This window comes from Triticum urartu, chromosome 6 (genome assembly GCF_003073215.2).
Source record: "Triticum urartu cultivar G1812 chromosome 6, Tu2.1, whole genome shotgun sequence".
Taxonomy (NCBI): domain Eukaryota; kingdom Viridiplantae; phylum Streptophyta; class Magnoliopsida; order Poales; family Poaceae; genus Triticum; species Triticum urartu.
In genome coordinates, this window is record NC_053027.1 from 558,157,825 (window position 1) to 558,176,399 (window position 18,575).

Consider the following 18,575-nt stretch of genomic DNA (forward strand, 5'->3'; position numbering starts at 1 on the left):
AGTATTGTCACAAAAGATTTTCATTGGACACGATGCACTAGGTATGACACCTAGATCGGATACGAACTCCTTCATCCAGACTCCTTCATTTGCTGCTTCCGAAGCAGCTATGTACTCCGCTTCACACGTAGATCCCGCCACGACGCTTTGTTTAGAACTGCTCAAACTGACAGCTCCACCGTACAATATAAACACGTATCCGGTTTGCAATTTAGAATCATCCAGATCAGTGTCAAAGCTTGCATCGATGTAACCATTTACGACGAGCTTTTTTTCACCTCCATAAACAAGAAACATATCCTTAGTCCTTTTCAGGTATTTCAGGATGTTCTTGACCGTTGTCAAGTGATCCACTCCTGGATTACTTTGGTACCTCCCTGCTAAACTAATAGCAAGGCACACATCAGGTCTGGTACACAGCATTGCATATATGATAGAGCATATGGCTGAAGCATAGGGAACACTTTTCATTTTCTCTCTATCTTCTGCAGTGGTCGGGCATTGAGTCTTACTCAACTTCACACCTTGTAACACAGGCAAGAACCCTTTCTTAGCTTGATCCATTTTGAACTTCTTCAAAACTTTATCAAGGTATGTGCTTTGTGAAAGTCCAATTAAGCGTCTTAATCTATCTCTATAGATCTTGATGCCCAATATATAAGCAGCTTCACCGAGGTATTTCATTGAAAAACTCTTATTCAAGTATCCTTTTATGCTATCCAGAAATTCTATATCATTTCCAATCAACAATATGTCATCCACATATAATATTAGAAATGCTACAGAGCTCCCACTCACTTTCTTGTAAATACAGGCTTCTCCAAAAGTCTGTATAAAACCATATGCTTTGATCACACTATCAAAACGTTTATTCCAACTCCGAGAGGCTTGCACCAGTCCATAAATGGATCGCTGGAGCTTGCACACTTTGTTAGCACCCTTTGGATTGATAAAACCTTTAGGTTGCATCATATAAAACTCTTCTTCCTGAAATCCATTCAGGAATGCAGTCTTCACATCCATTTGCCAAATTTCATAATCATAAAATGCGGCAATTGCTAACATGATTCGGACAGACATAAGCATAGCTACAGGTGAGAAGGTCTCATCGTAATCAACTCCTTGAACTTGTCGAAAACCTTTCGCAAAAAGTCAAGCTTTGTAGACAGTAACGTTACCGTCAGCGTCAGTCTTCTTCTTGAAGATCCATTTATTCTCGATGTCTTTCCGATCATTGGGCAAGTCAACCAAAGTCCACACTTTGTTCTCATACATGGATCCCATCTCAGATTTCATGGCCTCAAGCCATTTTGCGTAATCTGGGCTCATCATCGCTTCCTCATAGTTCATAGGTTCGTCATGGTCAAGTAACATGACCTCCAGAACAGGATTACCGTACCACTCTGGTGCAGATCTTACTCTGGTTTACCTACGAGGTTCGGTAGTAACTTGATCTGAAGTTTCATGATCATCATCATTGGCTTCCTCATTAATTGGTGTAGGTGTCACAGGAACTGGTTTTTGTGATGGACTACTTTCCAATAAGGGAGCAGGTACAGTTACCTCATCTAGTTCTACTTTCCTCCCACTCACTTCTTTCGAGAGAAACTCCCTCTCTAGAAAGGATCCATTCTTAGAAACAAATGTCTTGCCTTCGGATCTGTGATAGAAGGTGTACCCAACAGTCTCCTTTGGGTATCCTATGAAGACACATTTCTCCGATTTAGGTTCGAGCTTATCAGGTTGAAGCTTTTTCACATAAGCATCACAGCCCCAAACTTTAAGAAACGACAACTTTGGTTTCTTGCCAAACCATAGTTCATAAGGCGTCGTCTCAACGGATTTGGATGGTGCCCTATTTAACGTGAATGCAACTGTCTCTAAAGCATAACCCCAAAACAATAGCGATAAATCAGTAAGAGACATCATAGATCGCACCATATCTAATAAAGTATGATTACGACGTTCGGACACACCATTACGTTGTGGTGTTCCAGGTGGTGTGAGTTGCGAAACTATTCCGCATTGTTTCAAATGAAGACCAAACTCGTAACTCATATATTCTCCTCCACGATCAGATCGTAGAAACTTTATTTTCTTGTTATGATGATTTTCCACTTCACTCTGAAATTCCTTGAACTTTTCAAATGTTTCATACTTATGTTTCATCAAGTAGATATACCCATATCTGCTCAAATCATCTGTGAAGGTGAGAAAATAACGATACCCGCCGCGAGCCTCAACATTCATCAGACCACATACATCAGTATGTATGATTTCCAACAAATATGTTGCTCACTCCATAGTTCCGGAGAACGGCGTTTTAGTCATCTTTCCCATGAGGCATGGTTCGCAAGTACCAAGTGATTCATAATCAAGTGATTCCAAAAGTCCATCAGAATGGAGTTTCTTCATGCGCTTTACACCAATATGACCTAAACGGCAGTGCCACAAATAAGTTGCACTATCATTATCAAATCTGCATCTTTTGGCTTCAACATTATGAATATGTGTATCACTACTATTGAGATTCATTAAAAATAGACCACTCTTCAAGGGTGCATGACCATAAAAGATACTACTCATATAAATAGAACAACCATTATTCTCTGATTTAAATGAATAACCATCTTGCATCAAACAAGATCCAGATATAATGTTCATGCTCAACGCTGGCACCAAATAACAATTATTTAGGTCTAAAACTAATCCCGAAGGTAGATGTAGAGGTAGCGTGCCGATGGCGATCACATCGACTTTGGAACCATTTCCCACGCACATCATCACCTCGTCCTTAGCCAATCTTCGCTTAATCCGTAGTCCATGTTTCGAGTTGCAAATATTAGCAACAGAACCAGTATCAAATACCCAGGTGCTACTACGAGCTTTAGTAAGGTACACATCAATATCATGTATATCACATATACCTTTGTTCACCTTGCCATCCTTCTTACCCGCCAAATACTTGGGGCAGTTCTGCTTCCAGTGACCAGACCCTTTGCACTAGAAGTACTCAGTCTCAGGCTTAGGACCAGACTTGGGTTTCTTCTCTTGAGCAGCAACTTGTTTTCCATTCTTCTTGAAGTTCTCTTTCTTCTTCCCTTTACCCTTTTTCTTGAAACTGGTGGTCTTGTTGACCATCAACACTTGATGCTCCTTCTTGATTTCTACCTCCGCAGCCTTTAGCATGCAGGAGCTCGGGAATTGTTTTATCCATCCCTTGCATGTTATAGTTCATCACGAAGCTCTTGTAGCTTGGTGGCAGTGATTGAAGAATTCTGTCAATGACACTATCATCCGGAATAACTCCTAGTTGAATTAAGTGATTGTTATACCCAGACATTTTGAGTATATGTTCACTGACAGAACTATTCTCCTCCATCTTGCAGCTGTAGAACTTATTGGAGACCTCATATCTCTATATCCGGACATTCGCTTGAAATATTAACTTCAACTCCTGGAACATCTCATATGCTCCATGACATTCAAAACATCGTTGAAGTCCCGGTTCTAACCCGTAAAGCATGGCACACTGAACTATCGAGTAGTCATCAGCTTTGCTTTGCTAGATGTTCATAACATCTGGTTTAGCTCCTGCAGCAGGTTTGGCACCTAGCGGTGCTTCCAGGACGTAATTCTTCTGTGCAGCAATGAGGATAATCCTCAAGTTATGGACCCGGTCCGTGTAATGGCTACCATCATCTTTCAACTTTGCTTTCTCAAGGAACGCATTAAAATTCAACGGAACAATAGCACGGGCCATCTATCTACAACAACATAGGAAAAATAGTATCACGTACTAAGTTCATGATAAATTAAAGTTCAATTAATCATATTTAAGAACTCCCACTTAGATAGACATCCCTCTAATCATCTAAGTGATCACGTGATCCAAATCAACTAAATCATGACCGATCATCACGTGAAATGGAGTAGTTTTCAATGGTGAACATCACTATATTGATTATATCTACTATATGATTCACACTCGACCTTTCGGTCTCAGTGTTCCGAGGCCATGTCTGCATATGCTAGGCTCGTCAAGTTTAACCCGAGTATTTCTGCGTGTGCAAAACTAGCTTGCACCCGTTGTATGTGAACGTAGAGCTTATCACACCCGATCATCACGTGGTGTCTCGGCACGACGAACTTTGGCAATGGTGCATACTCAGGGAGAACACTTGTACCTTGAAATTTAGTGAGAGATCATCTTATAATGTTACCGTCAATCAAGCAAAATAAGATGCATAAAGGATAAACATCACATCCAATCAATATAAGTGATATGATATGGCCATCATCATCTTGTGCCTTTGATCTCCATCTCCAAAGCACCGTCATGATCACCATCGTCACCGGCACGACACCTTGATCTCCATTGTAGCATCATCGTCGTCTCGCCAAATATTGCTTCTACGACAATCGCTACCGTTTAGTGATAAAGTAAAGCAATTACAGGGCGATTGCATTGCATACAATAAAGCGACAACCATATGGCTCCTGCCAATTGCCGATAACTCCGTTACAAAACATGATCATCTCATACAATAAAACATAGCATTATGCCTTGACCATATCACATCACAACATGCCCTGCAAAAACAAATTAGACGTCATCTACTTTGTTGTTGCAAGTTTTTTGTGGCTGCTACGAGCTGAGCAAAAACCGTTCTTACCTACGCATCAATACCACAACGATATTTCGTCAAGTTAGTGCTGTTTTAACCTTCAAGAAGGACCGGGCGTAGTCACACTCTGTTCAACTAAAGTTGGAGAAACTGACACCCGCCAGCCACCTGTGTGCAAAGCACGTCGGTAGAACCAGTCTCGCGTAAGTGTACGCGTAATGTCGGTCCGGTCCGCTTCATCCAACAATACCGCCGAACCAAAGTATGACATGCTGGTAAGCATTATGACTTGTATCGCCCACAACTCACTTGTGTTCAACTCGTGCATATAACATCTATGCATAAACCTGGCTCGGATGCCACTGTCGGGGAACGTAGTAATTTCAAAAAAAATCCTACGCACACGCAAGATCATGGTGATGCATAGCAACGAGAGAGGAGAGTATCATCCACGTACCCTCGTAGACCGTAAGCGGAAGCGTTATGAGAATGCGGTTGATGTAGTCGTACGTCTTCACGATCCGACCGATCCAAGTACCGAACGTACGGCACCTCCGAGTTCAGCACACGTTCAGCTCGATGACGTCCCACGAACTCCAATCCAGCAGAGCTTCACAAGAGAGTTCCGTCAGCATGACGGCATGATGACAGTGATGATGTTGCTACCGACGCAGGGCTTCGCCTAAGCGCCGCTACGATATGATCGAGGTGGATTATGGTGGAGGGGGGAACCGCACACGGCTAGGAACAATCAACTTGCGTGTCCTAGGGTGCCCCTGCCCCCGTATATAAAGGAGCAAGGGGGAGGCCGTCAGGAGGAGGAGTCCTCCTCCTATTAGGAGTAGGACTCCCCTTTCCTACTCCTACTAGGAGGGGAAAATGAAGGAGGAGAGGGAGAAGGAAAGGGGGGCGCCGCCCCCCTTCCCTAGTCCAATTCGGACCAGAGGGGGAGGGGGCGTGTGGCCTGCCCTGGCCGGCCCTCTCTCTCCACTAAGGCCCATGTGGCCCATTACTTCTCCCGGGGGGGTTCCGGTAACCCTTCGGCACTCTGGTTTTCTCCGAAATCACCCGAAAACACTTCCGATATCCAAATATAGTCGTCCAATATATCAATATTTATGTCTTGACCATTTCGAGACTCCTCGTCATGTCCGTGATCACATCCGGGACTCCGAACTACCTTCGGTACATCAAATCACATAAACTCATAATACCGATCGTCACCGAACGTTAAGCGTGCGGACCCTACGGGTTCGAGAACTATGTAGACATGACCGAGACACGTCTCCGGTCAATAAACAATAGCGTAACCTGGATGCTCATATTGGATCCTACATATTCTACGAAGATCTTTATCGGTCAAACCGCATAACAACATACGTTGTTCCCTTTGTCATCGGTATGTTACTTGCCCGAGATTCGATCGTCGGTATCTCAATACCTAGCTCAATCTCGTTACCGGCAAGTCTCTTTACTGGTTCCGTAATGCATCATCCCGCAACTAACTCATTAGTTTCATTGCTTGCAAGGCTTATAGTGATGTGCATTACCGAGAGGGCCCAGAGATACCTCTCTGACAATCGGAGTGACAAATCCTAATCTCGATCTATGCCAACTCAACAAGTACCATCGGAGACACCTGTAGAGCACCTTTATAATCACCCAGTCACGTTGTGACGTTTGGTAGCACACAAAGTGTTCCTCCGGTAATCGGGAGTTGCATAATCTCATAGTCATAGGAACATGTATAAGTCATGAAGAAAGCAATAGCAGTAAACTAAAACGATCAAGTGCTAAGCTAACGGAATGGGTCAAGTCAATCACATCATTCTCCTAATGATGTGATCCTGTTTATCAAATGACAACTCATGTCTATGGTTAGGAAACATAACCATCTTTGACCAACGAGCTAGTCAAGTAGAGGCATACTAGTGACACTATGTTTGTCTATGTATTCACACATGTATTACGTTTTCGGTTAATACAATTCTAGCATGAATAATAAACATTTATCATAAAATAACGAAATAAATAATAACTTTATTATTGCCTCTAGGGCATATTTCCTTCAAATAGGACATATGGGTTTGCTCGAAATTCAACGAAACAGAAATAAATCGACATTTCGGCAAAACATAAGAAACTCGAGGGCATTAATGGGGAGAGAAGAGAGGTGTAGGAGAAAGAGAGAGGCCATTTATGGAGGAGGGTGCCATTAATGAGGAGAGAAGAGAGGTAGGAGGAAGAGAGAAGAAGAGAAACAATGGTGGAGCTAGAGTGGAGAGGGGAGAGGGGAAAGGAGGGGGGAGAGGGCAAAGTGGGGGAGAGGGATGGGAAGGGGTGGAAAAGGTGGCACCAGTCGCAACTAGCAGTAGCGCCGCTTTGCAAAAAGCGCTGCTGGTATTGGACTTAGTAGTAGCGCTTTTCAGGAAAAGCGCTACTACTAAGGAGGGCGCACTAGCAGTAGCGGCGCATAAAAACGGAGCGCTACTACTAAACTGTTAGTAGTAGCTCTTTTTTCTATACGCCGCTACAACTACGAAAACATTCGGTGGCCTCGTCTGGTCCCACATAGTAGTAGCGCTTTTGTAACACCCCGGATATGATTTTCCCAATTTGTAATCCAACTCTTGCCGTTTCCGGCGTAAGTTATTTTATTTTCTCGGGTTCGGGTCTTTGTCTCCATGTGTTGTTATCATTGTCATGCATCTCTTATCATGTCATCATGTGCATTGCATTTGCATACGTGTTCATCTCTTGCATTCGAGCATTTCCCCGTTGTCCGTTTTGCATTCCGGCGCTTCATTCTCCTCCGGTGGTCATTTCTAGCTTTCTTTCGTGTGTGGGGATTAAACATTTCCGGATTGGACCGAGACTTGCCAAGCGGCCTTGGTTTACTACCGGTAGACCGCCTGTCAAGTTTCGTACCATTTGGACTTCGTTTGATACTCCTACGGTTAACCGAGGGACCAAAAAGGCCTCGTGTGTGTTGCAGCCCAACAGCCCTCCAATTTGGCCCAAAACCCACCTAACTCTGCTCCATCATCTAGAGCGTTCGATCACGACTGCGTGGCCGAAAACCGCACCTCATTTGGACTCTCCTAGCACCCTCTATGCCTATAAATAGGTACCCTCCGTTTTTGGATCTCCTTCCTCCCCGAAACCCTAAATTCACAACGCGCGCGCCGGACATGTCCGCTTCTCGCCGGACACGATGCGCCGCCGCCCCGAGCCAGTGAACGCGCGCCACATGGCGCCGTGCCCAGCCGCTTCCGCTGAGGCCCGCCGGGCCCAAGCCGGCCCCCGAGGGCCCAGTCCGCGCGCCGCCCTCCCGCCTTCGTCCTCCACCGAGCCGTCGCCGCCTCTCCGCCGCGAGCCGCAGCACGCCGCGCCCAGCCGCCCCTCGCCGGCGCCCGCTCGCCCTCGTCGTCCGAGGCCCCACCGGCCGCCGCCACCACCTCGCCCGGCCTCGCCCCGTCGCCTCTCCGGCGAGCCCGTAGCCGGATCCGCCCCGCCGTGGCTCCCCGTCTCCGGCCGCCATCGCCCCGTCTCCGGTGAGGTATTCCCCGGCCATCTTCGGGAACCGCGCCACCGGTGAACAGTGCTCTCGCCCGATCCAGATCTGGGGAACAGTAAACCCTAGGTCATTTTTTCCCTAAGTCCTGAAATTTGTAGATCCATGTGCCCTTTTTCATCATGCTATATCTCCGCATCCGTAGCTCCGATTCATGCATATAGCATATCAAAATGTTCGCCTCAGAGGGTACATCATTTCATTCCATTGCACCATTTTCATTTGAGCTCATCTTGATGCCCGAAATGCTGTTAGAAGAGGGTACTTGAGTTAATTGTCAGATCTGCTACTCCATCTTAGACATTTGTCATTTTTGCCATGATTATTGTGTGCATGATATGCCCATGAGTTCTACATATGTTTTGTTAAGGGTTTTGTCATCTTTCCAGAGGTGCAACCCATGTATTTTTGTGATGTGTGTGGTGCCTAGTGCAAGCTTGCAAAGTGAGGCACCCGTTAAATCTGTTTTCAGGGACTTAGTAATTTCACTAAGTCCTGGGATTGTTTAGTTCATGATGCCATATGTTCATGTTGTTTCCTAGTGATCCGTGCCTCTTTTGAGGATGATCAGTAAAGGAGTTTTGTTAATATTGTAGTGCTCTATCCATCTGGGTCTTTGTTTGCATATATGGAGCATCCTAGCTTGAGTCAATCGAGCTCTACTTTTGCTTCGTTGTGAATCTGGGCATATCGTCAACTTGTTTGCGATTTTGCCGACGTTATTGCAATTGATCCGTGCATGCTATGCTATTGTTCTTGCCATGTCTAGCTTGCATTTTGTGCCTTCTTAATGGATGTATGCTTGTCTTACCATGAGTTGCACCGTGGTGAGTGCATCGAGCTCGTAAACATGCCTACTTGAGTTATGTTTCAGCATGTCCCAGTTTTCACTAAGTCTCAAAACTGATTATGTTTTTGCTATGTTCGTGTGCTTGTTAGTATATTTTGTGATCACTTTTGGCTCAAGGTCACTAAGGGACTTTTGTTAAACTTGTTGAGTAGCTCCATGCCATGTATTACTTTGTCATGTTCAGGTCCTGTAGCATGTTGTTTTGTTGCTCCGAAGAGGGCTATATGATCTGAAATTCCAGACAAGTGTTAATTTCACTAAGTCTGAGATCTGTTTACCATTTGCATTTTTGCCATGCTTGTTTGAACCTGTTAATGGATGAATTGGCCGTATCTCAGTGCTAGACTTTTGTTAAGCATGTTCATCTCATTGCATTTAGATGCCTACTTGCTGTAAATCGCAGACCGGTGTCATATTTGAATCGCTTGCCATTTCCAAACCGTAACTCCGATTCCGGTGATTTTTATATAGTTTTCAAGCGATTTCATCTCATCTTTCCAGTGGCACACTTGGTTTTCCAAGTTGAGGCCAGGTTCATGAATTTCCTATCATATCTTGCATATGCATACCGCATTGCATCCCGCATAGCATACCATGTTTGCATCTTCTTGTTTGATCCTTGCACGTGGTTGATTGTGTTCTTGTTGCTTGTTTGTCTTGTTTTGGTAGAGTCGGGAGACGAGTTCGCTATCGAGGAGCCCGTTGAGTTTGCTTTCAAGGATCCAGGCAACTCTGAAAACTTTGCAGGCAAGATGATCATACCCTTGAAATCACTACTATTTTTGCTATGCTAGTTTGCTCGCTCTTTTGCTATGCCAATGCTACGATGCCTACCACTTGCTTTCAAGCCTCCCAAATTGCCATGTTCAGCCTCTAACCCACATTGTCCTAGCAAACCGTTGATTGGCTATGTTACCGCTTTGCTCAACCCCTCTTATAGCGTTGTTAGTTGCAGGTGAAGATTGGAGACCGTTCCTTGGTGGACCATTTATTTACTTGTTGGGGTATCATTATCTTGCCATGTTATCTTAATGCATCTATATACTTGGTAAAGGGTGGAAGGCTCGGCCTCTCGCCTAGTGTTTTGTTCCACTCTTGCCGCCCTAGTTTCCGTCATATCGGTGTTATGTTCCCGGATTTTGCGTTCCTTACGCGGTTGGGTTATAATGGGAACCCCTTGATAGTTCGTCTTGATTAAAGCTTTTCCAGCAATGCCCAACCTTGGTTTTACCATTTGCCACCTAGCCCTTTTTCCCTTGGGTTTCCGGAGCCCGAGGGTCATCTTATTTTTAACCCCCCCCCCGGGCCAGTGCTTCTCTGAGTGTTGGTCCGAACTAGAGTCCTGTGCAGCGCCCCCTCGGGGAAACTCGAGTTTTGGTTTACTTGTATGGAGCGCTCATCTGGGTGTTCCCTGAGAACGAGATATGTGCAGCTCCTATCGGGATTTGTCGGCACATTTCGGGCGGTGTTGCTGGTCTTGTTTTAACCTGTCGAAATGTCTTGTTGTACCGGGAGACCGAGTCTGATCGGAATGTCTCGGGTGGAGGTCTATTCCTTCGTTGACCATGAGAGCTTGTCATGGGCTAAGTTGGGACTCCCCTGCAGGGATTTGAACTTTCGAAAGCCGTGCCCGCGGTTATGGGCAGATGGGAATTTGTTAATGTCCGGTTGTAGATAACTTGAACCTTAACTTAATTAAAATGAATCAACCGTGTGTGTTACCGTGATGGCCTCTTCTCGGCGGAGTCCGGGAAGTGGACACGGTGTTGGAGTAATGTTTGCGCAGGTTGCTCTCTAGTTTCTCGCTCGCGCTTTGCCTCCTCTTCTCGCTCTCTTTTGCGAATAAGTTAGCCACCATATATGCTAGTCGCTTGCTGCAGCTCCACATATATTTACCTTACCCTACCTATTAAGCTTAAATAGTCTTGATTGCGAGGGTGCGAGATTGCTGAGTCCCTGTGGCTCACAGATTACTATTACACCAGATGCAGGGCCAAATGATACAGCTCCAGATGGCGCGCTTGAGCTCAAGTGGGAGTACGACGAGGACTCTCAGCGTTACTATGTTTCTTTTCCTGATGATCAGTAGTCGTGCCCAGTTGGGGTGATCGGGACCATGTCGCTTGTTGGGTTATCTTTTATTTTGGCACCGTAGTCGGGCCATGAGTGTTTGGATGATGTATGTTATTTATGTACTTGGTTGACGTGGCGAGTGTAAGCTAACTATGTTATAACTTTTATTTACCTATATTACATGGGATGTTTGTGATGATTGCCTGACTTGCGACATATGCCTTCAATGCGATTATGCCTCTAAGTCGTGCCTCGACACGTGGGAGATATAGTCGCATCGAGGGTGTTACAAGTTGGTAATCAGAGCCTTCCCCGACCTTAGGAGCCCCCACTGATTGATCCTTTTTAGCGGCCGAGTTGTGTCTTGAAAAATGTTTTGAGTCATTTAGGAATTATATATCGGAGAGCTTAGGAATTCTTTTTACTTCCCAGTCTCCTCATCGCTCTGGTAAGGCATCCTGACATAGAGTTTTAACTCTTCTCTTCTCAAATTTCACTAACAAAAATTTTAGGATCACGCGGGCATCTTGGAATCGTTCCGATGGTTTTATGATGAGAACATTGTCTTGGTGCCTCCTGTCAGGGGTTTAGTGGAAGTGTCCCGGGGAGTTGAGCTCTGAGGTGTTGTCATCATAATTTTATCGTTGCAGTTCTGGAATACCTAAGTTTAGTACGCCGACATTGAAAATCTCTTTTATGCAGGTCGTTGGTGAGATAACCTCGACGCCACCCAGTACTGGGGCGGGAGTTCGGGAGTATCGCCATAACTTGTATAACGGATGTTTTTCGAAGGTTGAGGTAGATGGTTCCCGAAGGTTTCTTGGTTATGTGTTGAAGGATGGATACATCTGGATGTAGGATTTGCTAGTTTGGGTGAGATATTATGCTTCCCCTGTATCCCCAACACCTGATTGCATAACCGGAAAGGTTCGGGAGTTTCATAGGTGGGAATTCTTGTAGCTCTAGTTCTTCTTCCACGGATATTGGTTTGAGATTGGGATTTCTTACCGATTATTCGTTCTTGGTCCGTACCTTGTTTATTTACTTCTTCTACCTAATTCTATGTGGCTTCGCAATTTATGGATATGTGACCATTTCAAGAGGAATGCATTCATTCATTTTGTTCGGATGTGAAGACTTTATGTTGCTATTTTCATTCCGTTGGATTCAGCTTCATTTGTCTATCAATGTGCTAATGGATGTCAACCTCTTCAGGATGGCTCCTCCAATGCGCACGACTCCGAATCAAGATCCGCCACCACCTCCACCTCCTCCGGAGGCATGGCAAGCTGTGTGGCCGCAACCAATGCAAACACGCAGTTGATCATGCAAATCCTCCAAGAGCGCAATCAAGGCAACAATCAGTACCACTTTGCTACACTGAACCAGTTCCTTGCTAATGGGCCAAAGACGTTCAGCAATTGTGTTGAGGCAACCGATGCTGACGATTGGCTTGTGGATCTGTGTAAGCATTTTGAGTGCAGCAACGTCAGGCCTGAAGATTTCGTCAAGTTCGTTTCCTTCCAACTCAAAGATCAAGCTGCAGAATGGTTCCAGCAGTACAAGGATTCCAGAGGTGGACATCTGATCACTTGGGATGAATTTCGTCAAGATTTCCGAGCTCATCACATCCCTCAAAGTGTGACTGAAAGTAAGCGTGAGGAATTCCGCAACTTGAAGCAAGGCTCTTTGTCTGTCTATGACTACAACAAGTTGTTCTAGAAGCTCGCCCGCTTTGCCAAGCAGGACGTACCTGATGAGAAGAGCATGATATACCAGTTCAGGGGTGGTCTCAGAGAAGAAATTCAGCTCGCTCTTGTCCTCTTTGAGCCGTTGAGGTACGATGAGTTCTACAACATGGCACTGAAGCAAGAGGCTGCTCAGTTGAGGTGTGATGCTTCCAAGAAGCGAGTCAGAGATGTTACTCCTTTTTCCTCTACTCAAGTGGCCAAGCAGCAGAAGTATTGGCTTCCTCCTCCTCCGTTCCGTCAGCCGTATCAGAAGAGCAAAGGTGGCAGTGGTTCTTCCCACCCACCCAACCCTGGCTTTCAGAACAAGACTTCGTCGCAAGCTCCAAGATTGAGTGCTCCGTACCACCGTCCGCTTTCAGAGGTCACGTGCAACAAGTGCCAACAGAAGGGTCACTATGCCAACAAGTGTTTCAACCAGAGGCATCTTCCTCCTCCTCCTCCTGTCAGATCGGCAAGTACAGCAGTGGTCAAGCATAACCCCAAGCACGCCAAGGTCAATTTGATGAATGCAGCTCAGGCAGAGGATTCGTCAGATGTCATCATGGGTAACCTTCCTGTTAATGATATTCCCGCAAAAGTTCTTTTTGACACGGGTACATCGCATTGTTTCATCTCGAGGCCGTTTTCATCTAAGCATGGTTTGGCTTTGCAAATTTTGCCTAGTCCATTAGCAGTTGTCTCTCCCGATAGGCGCATGCAGGCTAACTCCATTGCTCCGGATGTTACTATCACCTTGGGGAACTACAAGTTTCTGGCTTCTCCATCAGTTCTTGGTGACTCGGATATTGATCTTATTCTCGGAATGGATTGGCTCTCTAAGCACAAGGCTCAGCTTGATTGTGCAGCCAGGCAGATTCAATTGACTCATTCGTCTGAGGATGTAATTGTCTTTGCCGCTCATGATGATACAATCCGGTTGTTTTCTCTTAATGAGAAGGGTGAACTGGATGCTATCTCGCAAATTCCAGTCGTTTGCGAATATCAAGACGTCTTCCCAGAAGAGCTTCCAGGAATGCCTCCGCACCGGCCAGTTGAATTTGTCATTGATCTTGAGCCCGGTACAGAACCTGTGTGCAAGCGTCCTTACAAGCTCGGACCTGAAGAGTTGAAGGAGCTGAAGAAACAACTCGATATTCAAGAAAGAATGGGTCTCATCCGGCCTAGTTCTTCTCCGTGGGGTTGTGGTGTTCTTTTTGTGAAGAAGAACGATGGAACGGATAGACTTTGTGTTGATTACCGTCCATTGAACAAGAAGACCATCAAGAACAAATACCCACTTCCCAACATCAATGAGCTGTTCGAACAACTCAAGGGTGCCCAAGTATTCTCCAAGCTTGATCTCCGTATGGGTTATCATCAGATTCGAATCTGTGAGCAAGATATTCCCAAGACGGCCTTCAGGACAAGCTATGGGTCATGTGAATACACTGTCATGTCTTTTGGCCTCATCAACGCTCCTCCAACTTTCTCTCACATGATGAACTTCATCTTCAACCCCTACACCAATGACTTCGTTTTGGTCTATCTCGACGACATTCTGGTTTTCTCGAAGAACAAGGAAGATCATGCCAAGCACTTGCGTTTGGTTCTTGATAAGCTGAGGGAACACCAGTTCTACGCCAAGTTCTTCAAGTGTGAATTTTGGCTCGATGAGGTTCTTTATCTTGGTCATATCATCTCTGCCAAGGGCATTGCCGTGAATCCTGAGAAGGTGTCTGCAATTGTGAATTGGGAACCTCCTCAGAACGTGAAGCAACTCCGTAGCTTCCTCGGTCTCGCAAGCTACTGTCGAAGATTCGTTGAAAACTTTTCTAAGATCGCGAAGCCTCTCTCAAATCTCCTCCAGAAGCACGTCAAGTACGTTTGGTCTCCGGAGTGTGATATTGCTTTCAACACTTTGAAAGAGAAATTGATCACTGCTCCAGTTCTGACTCCGCCTGATGAATCCAAGCCGTACGAGGTCTTTTGTGATGCCTCTCTCCAAGGTCTTGGTGCAGTATTGATGCAAGAGAAGAAAGTTGTTGCTTATACCTCTCGCCAGTTGAAGCCTAATGAGAAGAACTACCCCACTCATGATCTCGAGTTGGCGGCAGTTGTGCATGCTCTTTTGACTTGGAGACATCTTCTATTGGGAAGAGAAGTGGACATTTTCACTGATCACAAGAGTCTCAAGTACATCTTCACTCAGCCTAATCTCAACCTCAGGCAAACTCGATGGGTCGAAATGATTCAAGAGTATAATCCGAGTATCGAGTATACTCCAGGCAAGGCCAATGTGATTGCTGACGCTTTGAGCAGGAAAGCGTATTGCAACAGTCTGATTCTCAAGCCTTATCAACCCGAGCTTTGTGAAGCTTTCCGCAAACTTAATCTGCAAGTTGTTCCTCAAGGTTTCCTCGCCAACCTTCAAGTCTCTCCTACCTTGGAAGACCAAATTCGCCAAGCCCAGCTTCTTGATGCTATGGTGAAAAAGGTGAAGATTGGGGTTGCCAAGAGTCAACCCAAGTACAAGTGCTACGGCCTTGATGACAAGGACACTCTCTTCTTTGAGGATCGAATTGTTGTACCCAAAGGTGACCTCCGCAAAGTGATCATGAATGAGGCTCACAATTCTCTCCTCTCCATCCACCCTGGGAGCACGAAGATGTATCAGGACCTCAAGCAAGCTTATTGGTGGACTCGAATGAAGCGCGAGATTGCTCAATTCGTGAATGAGTGTGATGTCTGCAGAAGAGTGAAGGCAGAACACCAAAGGCCAGCTGGTCTCCTCCAACCTCTTGCCATTCCAGAATGGAAGTTTGACCACATTGAGATGGACTTCGTGACTGGGTTTCCAAAGTCCAAGCGTGGCAATGATGCTATATTCGTTGTCATTGACAAACTCACTAAAGTGGCTCATTTTCTGCCTATCAAAGAGTCGATCACTGCAGCGCAATTGGCGGAACTCTATACCTCTTGAATTGTCTCTCTGCACGGTATTCCTCAGGTGATCTCTTCAGACCGTGACAGCATCTTTACCTCCAAGTTTTGGGATTCTTTTTAGAAGGCCATGGGCACCAACATCCGCTTCAGCACAGCTTTCCATCCTCAAACAAGCGGTCAAGTTGAGCGTGTCAACCAGATTCTTGAAGATATGCTCAGGGCTTGTGTGATCTCCTTCGGCATGAAGTGGGAGGATTGTCTTCCTTATGCTGAATTCTCCTACAACAACAGTTTTCAAGCAAGTTCGGGCAAGGCCCCATTTGAAATTCTGTATGGCAGGAAGTGCCGTACCCCTCTCAACTGGTCCGAAACCGGTGAACGTCAGCTGCTGGGTAATGACTTAATCACAGAGGCAGAAGAAATGTGCAAAGTCATTCGTGATAACCTCAAAGCAGCCCAATCTCGTCAGAAGAGCTACTATGATAGTAAGCACCGTGATTTGGCTTTCGAGATCGGAGATCATGTTTACCTCCGCGTCTCTCCTATGAAAGGGACTCGTCGTTTCGGTATCAAAGGGAAGCTTGCCCCTAGATACGTGGGACCTTACAAGATTGTCAGCAAGAGAGGCGACCTCGCCTATCAACTCGAGCTTCCGTCAAACTTTGCAAATGTTCATGATGTGTTCCATGTCTCTCAGCTCCGAAAGTGCTTCAAGACGCCTGATCGCACCGTCAACTTCGAGGACATTGAGCTCCAAGAAGATCTCTCTTATCGTGAGCACCCAGTTGCTATCCTTGAAGAGACTGAACGCAAGACTCGCAACAAGTCGATCAAATTTCTCAAAGTCAAGTGGTCACACCATTCCGACCGTGAAGCTCCATGGGAACGCGAGGATCACCTCCGTTCTGAGTACCCGGCGTTCTTTCAGTCCTAGATCTCGGGACGAGATCTTTTCGTATTGGTGGAGTGTTGTAACACCCCGGATATGATTTTCCCAATTTGTAATCCAACTCTTGCTGTTTCCGGCATAAGTTATTTTATTTGCTCGGGTTCAGGTCTTTGTCTCCATGTGTTGTTATCATTGTCATGCATCTCTTATCATGTCATCATGTGCATTGCATTTGCATACGTGTTCATCTCTTGCATTCGAGCATTTTCCCCGTTGTCCGTTTTGCATTCCGGCGCTTCGTTCTCCTCCGGTGGTCATTTCTAGCTTTCTTTCGTGTGTGGGGATTAAACATTTCTGGATTGGACCGAGACTTGCCAAGCGGCCTTGGTTTACTACCGGTAGACCGCCTGTCAAGTTTTGTGCCATTTGGACTTTGTTTGATACTCCTACAGTTAACCGAGGGACCAAAAAGGCCTCGTGTGTGTTGTAGCCCAACACCCCTCCAATTTGTCCCAAAACCCACCTAACTCTGCTCCATCATCTAGAGCGTTTGATCATGATCGCGTGGCCAAAAACCGCACCTCATTTGGACTCTCCTAACTCCCTCTATGCCTATAAATAGGTCCCCTCCGTTTTCGGATCTCCTTCCTCCCCGAAACCCTAAATTCACCCCGCGCGCGCCGGACATGCCGCACCGCTGCCCCGAGCCAGTGAACGCGCGCCACGTGGCGCCACACCCAGCCGCTTCCAACGAGGCCCGCCGGGCCCAAGCCGGCCCCCAAGGGCCCAGTCCGCGCGCCGCCCTCCCGCCTTCGTCCTCCACCGAGCCGCCGCCGCCTCTCCGCCGCGAGCCGCCGCACGCCGCGACAAGCCGCCCCTCGCCGGCGCCCGCTCGCCCTCGTCGTTCGAGGCCCCGCCGGCCACCGCCTCCACCTCGCCCGGCCTCGCCCGCCGCCTCTCCGGCGAGCCCGTAGCCGGATCCGCCCCGCCGTGGCTCCCCGTCTCCGGCCGCCGTTGCCCCGTCTCCGGCGAGGTCTTCCCCGGCCATCTTCGGGAACCGCGCCACCGGTGAACAGTGCTCTCGCCCGATCCAGATCTGGGGAACAGTAAACCCTAGGTCATTTTTTCCCTAAGTCCTGAAATTTGCAGATCCATGTGCCCTTTTTCATCATGCTATATCTCCGCATCCGTAGCTCCGATTCATGCATATAGCATATCAAAATGTTCGTCTCAGAGGGTACATCATTTCATTCCATTGCACTATTTTCATTTGAGCTCATCTTGATGCCCGAAATGCTGTTAGAAGAGGGCTACTTGAGTTAATTGTCAGATCTGCTACTCCATCTTAGACATTTGTCATTTTTGCCATGATTATTGTGTGCATGATATGCCCATGAGTTCTACATATGTTTTGTTAAGGGTTTTGTCATCTTTCCAGAGGTGCAACCCATGTATTTTTGTGATGTGTGTGGTGCCTAGTGCAGGCTTGCAAAGTGAGGCACCCGTTAAATCTGTTTTCAGGGACTTAGTAATTTCACTAAGTCCTGGGATTGTTTAGTTCATGATGCCATATGTTCATGTTGTTTCCTAGTGATCCGTGCCTCTTTTGAGGATGATCAGTAAAGGAGTTTTGTTAATATTTTAGTGCTCTATCCATCCGTGTCTTTGTTTGCATATATGGAGCAGCCTAGCTTGAGTCAATCGAGCTCTACTTTTGCTTCGTTGTGAATCTGGGCAGATCGTCAACTTGTTTGCGATTTTGCCGACGTTATTGTAATTGATCCGTGCATGCTATGCTATTGTTCTTGCCATGTCTAGCTTGCATTTTGTGCCTTCTTAATGGATGTATGCTTGTCTTGCCATGAGTTGCACCGTGGTGAGTGCATCA